Source organism: Salvelinus sp. IW2-2015, linkage group LG19 (genome assembly GCF_002910315.2).
Source record: "Salvelinus sp. IW2-2015 linkage group LG19, ASM291031v2, whole genome shotgun sequence".
In the NCBI taxonomy this organism is placed as follows: Eukaryota; Metazoa; Chordata; class Actinopteri; order Salmoniformes; family Salmonidae; genus Salvelinus; species Salvelinus sp. IW2-2015.
This window is the reverse complement of record NC_036859.1, coordinates 14,662,543-14,668,542: the sequence shown is the minus strand read 5'-3', so window position 1 is coordinate 14,668,542 and position 6,000 is coordinate 14,662,543. Positions and strand designations below refer to the sequence as shown.

General features: G+C 43.0%; 1 long non-coding RNA gene across 1 annotated transcript in view; it reads right to left on the bottom strand.

Moving 5' to 3' along the window:
- Nucleotides 1-1,992: 1,992 nt before the first annotated feature.
- LOC111979418 (uncharacterized) overlaps nucleotides 1,993-6,000 on the bottom strand; it is a 28,689-nt gene continuing 24,681 nt past the window's right edge. Inside the window, exon 2 of the long non-coding RNA XR_002879331.2 lies at nucleotides 1,993-2,206. This is a non-coding gene — a long non-coding RNA (uncharacterized lncRNA). The remainder of the gene's footprint in view (nucleotides 2,207-6,000) is intronic.

Here is a 6,000-nt window from a genome sequence, read left to right as displayed (position 1 = left end):
TACCTTTGTAGGGTTGGCTGCTTGGCTAGGTCTGAATCTGGTTGTCAACTTCTATCTTCATATCTACAGGCTGGGCGGTCTAAAACCACCCTTGAGTAACATGATACCATCCCTGACCCAGTTTGCTGCTCCAGGAATGATATACTTAGTCAATATATAGCCATACAAGTTAGATAATGATTTGAAAAAGCAGCAGTAAAAAAAGAGTGCAAATATAGAACGGAAGTGATTACTAGAACTTTTTAAAAGCATTGCGCATAAGTAGAGAGAAACAGAAAGCTATATTTGAATATAAAAATCACATGCACTGAACCATGGCTTCCAATGATGTCCCTATTATGCTAATAAGAAAACCCACCAAATGGCATTTTTCATAAACGTTAATTAACTCGATGGAATGAGGGGACAGTCACAAGTATTTGTGCTGACTCCATTCCTCTAGTTACAAAAACCTAGAATAAGCATTCAATAACCCCAAAACAAGATTTTTTTCCATTTTTTTCTGTCATTAAAGATTTTCAAAGCACAAGGAATGTTTTTGTTTTGGGTGTACATGGTCACGTCATAATACTATCTCCTCCTCACTGAGAAGAGGAAGTCATTTTTAAGAGGGGGCCTTTTGTAGGTCGGACATCCATGGAAATGTGGTTAATGCTTAAAAAAATGGCACACACACACACACGCACACACAGGGTGAAGGTCAGTGGCGTACGGATGGATCCGACATAGTTTTCAATGTGAAAACCCACACACATTCCTTCTTTGATAAAAATGGGCAAATTTGCATTCATAGGCCTGAGATCCCTCGCCTTCGTCAAGTGAAACCCAAAACCTTGACTTTCTGCATACCAAAGCAGGAACTCCCCTGAAAAGAAAATCACCGGGACCGTTCAGCCCAGACCATCTCGCAGCTCAAATCAGAGCCCCATTCTTCAAACTTTTCTGAGGTCGTTTTTTTTCTTGGGAAAAAGATTTGAGTTATTTAGTATCGTCTACAAATGCTATACATCTACAAAGTGAGTCTATCTCCTTCTGAATGTTTGTGCCTGCCTTGACTGTTCCATTCCCATCTCTTTTTAGTTAACAAATCATCTTTCACAGTCAGATTTAAATATAAAACCAAAAAAAACTATTGAAATCTATGAAAGTGTGAAATAAAAACATGACAAAGAGATATTTAATTCAAAAGAAATCTCAGGAGTTGATACGCTTTGACGTTTGGCTGTAATCAATGTTTGGCACGCTAGCATGTGATTTGAGTACAATGAGAGTAAAACCGAACAGACATGTAATGATTGTCATTAAGCAGAAATACCAACCAACCGATATTAATGCCTCCGATGGGAACATATCAGAGAGAATAGTTTGACAAACTTGTAATGACAGCCAAACGTACTAATCTAAAGTAAGGCATGGAAAAGAAAAGATCATCACAAGATGCCTTTGGGTAGTATAAAAAACACACAGACAAACACCAGTAGTTCTTTCCAAAAACTCTTCTGTTAGGCAAAATGCCATCTCCTTTGATTGAAGCCTCCAGGTGCAAGGACTGAACAGAATCATCCTATCAAGTTGCATATAAAAACGAATGGAGTTTTCTGAATTACAAAAGCCTCGGTGCACTGCACTCAGATCTACAACTCAGTCCCTGTGCTATTGTGAACCTTCAATGATAAAATGTCTTGGAAGTGAATTCACCATATAACACAACTCTTCACTCCCATTAGAAGACTGCAAACATACTTTCATGGAACACAATCACATTCAGTGAACACACACACACACACACACACACACACACACACACACACACACACACACACACACACACACACACACACACACACACACACACACACACACACACACACCACACAAGATGCCAACACACCACACACACACACACACACCACCAAAGATGCCACACACACACACCAGCACAACAACACCACACATTCATGTATGACTCAAATCCAACATGTAAGGACTTACCTTGTGAACAATGATAATGAATTAGGGTGAGCAGTAGACAATGGAGAACAAACACCTCCACGCTGCAGGAGCCATTGTTGCTGGGTGTGGAGAGTCTCCAGATGCCCTCTAGTTAACAAACTGTGGTTGTAGGATATAGAATCAAAAAGCAGAGGAGTCTTGGAGTAGTCAGCGATCTGTGGTTTTAGGAAAGCCTCACCAGTCATCTTCTCATCTGAAAATACAGAGAGAAGATTGGGGTGAAAGGAGGGGGGGTACTGCTGCAAATCGAGACAACATCATCATCACAAAGCCTATGTCATCACTGCTGCCATCTTTCAAGATGGGTTTGAGCGATGCATTACCATAAATATTCAACACACAGTACAAATGGTGAATATTCATGGCGAGACAAATGTATACTGAAAATGTGTGATAACAGTAAGTCACTTCGGATATATGCATCTGCCAAAATGACCACAAACATTCATCAGTCAAACCAGTCAGATAGTGAGATATTCAGTCCATGCAGACAGGAAAATGGAGAGGTTTGACAAAATACTGGAGCTATTCAGTCTATCAAGACTACCGTTAGTGTTTATTATTCGCTTCTGACAGGAAATACTCTTGGGTAGAAGAGAGGATGACAGAGCACTCATCCCTGGGCTATAGGCTCATCTTTTCCATGTAGCGAATTAGTGTTTACACTGACTACCTTCACCCCGTTTATCCCTCCACTCCCTGCCTCCCTCGATCTCCTCCCCAGAGCTCTACTGCCTTATACCCACAAGAGAGGACCCTGTTGCTCAGGCAACACGCTCACACAGACTCAGACAGGACACCATTAGAGACACAGCTTCTTTGTGAGGTACTTTTGTCTGCTTCTTCCTTATCTTGAAGGGAACCACAAACAGCCCAGCCAGCTTTGTCTGCCTCGGCTAAGGTTAGGCTCAACTCCCAGAAGACGCCCTCCACACACCAGAGAGACTTGTTAGAATACAAGTCAAATACGCCGGATGGAGGCCATGTCACATATACACCACCGTTCAAAAGTTTGGGGTCATTTAGAAATGTTCTTGTTTTTGAAGGAAAAGCTTATTTTATGTCCATTAAAATAACATAAAATTCATCAGAAATACAGTGTAGACATTGTTAATGTTGTAAATGACTATTGTAGCTAGAAACGGCAGATTTTTTATGGAATATCTACATAAGCGTACATATGGCCCATTATCAGCAACCATCACTCCTGTGTTCCAATGGCACGTTGTGTTAGCTAATTTAAGTTTATCATTGTAAAGGGCTAATTTATCATTAGAAAACCATTTTGCAATTATGTTAGCACAGCTGAAAACTGTTGTCCTGATTAAAGAAGCAATAAAACTGGCCTTCTTTAGACTAGTTGAGTATCTGGAGCATCAGCATTTGTGGGTTCGATTACAGGCTCAAAATGGCCAGAAACAAAGACTTTTCTGAAACTCGTCAGCTATTCTTGTTCTGAGAAATGAATGCTATTCCATGCGAGAAATTACCAAGAAACTGAAGATCTCGTACAATGTGGTGTACTACTCCCTTCACAGTACAGCGCAAACTGGCTTTAACCAGAATAGAAAGAGGAGTGGGAGGCCCCGGTGCACAACTGCACAAGAGGACAAGTACATTGGAGTGTCTAGTTTGAGAAACAGACGCCTCACAAGTCCTCAACTGGCAGCTTCATTAAATAGTACCCCCAAAACACCAGAGGTGACTCTGGGATGCTGGCCTTCTAGGCAGAGTTACTCTGTCCAGTTCTGTGTTCTTTTGCCCATATTAATCTTTTATTTTTATTGGCCAGTCTGAGATATGGCTTTTTCTTTGCAACTCTGCCTAGTAGGCCAGCATCCCGGAGTTGCCTGTTGACGTTGAGACTGGTGTTTTGCGGGTGCTATTTAATGAAGCTGCCAGTTGAGGACTTGTGAGGCGTTGTTTCTCAAACTAGACACTAATGTACTTGTCCTCTTGCTCAGTTGTGCACTGGGGCCTCCCACTCCTCTTTCTATTCTGGTTAGAGCCAGTTTGTGCTGTTCTGTGAAGGGAGTAATACACAGCATTGTATGAGATATTCAGTTTCTTGGCAATTTCTCGCATGGAATAGCCTTCATTTCTCAGAACAAGAATAGACTGAATAGTTTCCGAAGAAAGTTATTTGTTTCTTGCCAATTTGAGCCTGTAATTGAATTAGCCTTTTAAAATGATAAACTTGGATTAGCTAACACAACGTGCCATTGGAACACGTTGATGGTTGCTGATAATGGGCCTCTGTACCCCTATGTAGATATTCCATTAAAAATCAGCCGTTTCCAGCTACAATAGTCATTTACAACATTAACAATCTATTTCTGATCAAGTTGATGTTATTTTAAATGGACAAAAAAATATTATTTTCCCTCAAAAACAAGGACATTTCTAAGTGACCCCAAACTTTTGAACGGTAGTGTACATGTTAGCAAACAAGAACACACAAACACACACGCATGCAAGCAAATACACATACACACACCTTGACCTGCACAAAAACAAAACAAACACACCAAGGAGACGACTATCCGGTACACATGACTTAACCTAGTTCATGATGTACTATCTATATTTAACTTCCAGAATGTGACCTTGTCCATACAGACGTGTCATCATGAACACAGTACGCAGCATTTTACACTTTGAAGTGTGGAGGACGCCACGAGAGGATCATTTGCGTTTCTGTGTTCTCCTCTCCAGAGACACTCATCAACTACCCTGATTATTTTATAATGAACCTAAATTTGAGCTGAGCAGCGCTCGGTTCTGATCACTCTCTGGGCTCCACTAATGCACTGCTAAGATATATTTATGGCAGCACACACATAGAAAACATTGTGTTGGGAACTTCTATATGCATTAGCATACAGAGTCATCATTTAAATCTCCATTATGGATTCATTCTTTAAAATGGCTCTATGGGTGGCTGGAGAGTCCTGTTTTGAACAGGCTAACTAAACATAGTGCACATAGCCTACAGACCCAAGGGTAATTTATCTTGCTTTGAGGTCAAATCTGCCACAAACTGTTGTACTGTGCGGCGCCAAGCTAACACACACGAGGCTATGATGATATATCAGTTAGAAGATAGGTGGTGCTTTCAGACACAGAGACAGAGATAGAGAGAGTGAGATGTGATTATTTGTTCGGAAATGACTTATCTAGCCGCAGTAGGCCACCAGATCAGATAACACAGTGGAGCGGCAGTGGAAACGCTACTCCGTCTCAGAGCGGCCCAAAACAACATGAGCCTTGCTAATAATCGCTGGTACGCTGGTGTCTGAGTGACGTGTGAGGGCTGTCCTGTCACCCTGCACATGCATTTAAGGCAGGAGACCAGAAAAATGGTTTCCATTCAGTCCCCCCCCCCCTACCCCCCTCCTCCAACCGAGGCCACACGTGACTGTGCCGCCCTCCCCTAGCGCTTTACACATTTATCATCCGCAAATATGAGTCCTGGAGGCAGGGGGTTTAAGGAAGGACGCATGGTGGTTGACCGGTGGAGACTGGAGAGACAGGGGGTTTATGGGGTAGAGGGTAAACCCCTCCCCAATACCCCCTACCTACTAACCCCTCTGCCCTGCTGGGCTGGCTCAACCGCTGATTCCAACTAGACACCAGGGGGCGAGGGGCCTGCAGAGCCTGGGGTTCCCTCCCTGCCTCCCGCACAGCCTGCCCCAGGGCCCCTTTCTCCTCCTGCTCAGTACTACTCAGACCCACCCGCAACGTCGCCCCGCTGAGTAACATGTTCCCTTTCTCCCTTAAGCTAGCTGAGGAGCTCACCCCCCCCCCCCAACCAGCCGTTTTGTTTGGCGGGGTTTCTGGACTGGATTTGGTCAGACTTGAGATAAAAGGATTAGCAGATTAACATGAAGACGGTTTCTGCGAGTGCTGACAGACGTATCATAGTTTTACGTCGGGGAAGGAAGGGAAGATTGCGGTAGGTGCTGGGTGGCTTCCTCGAGCAGAAAA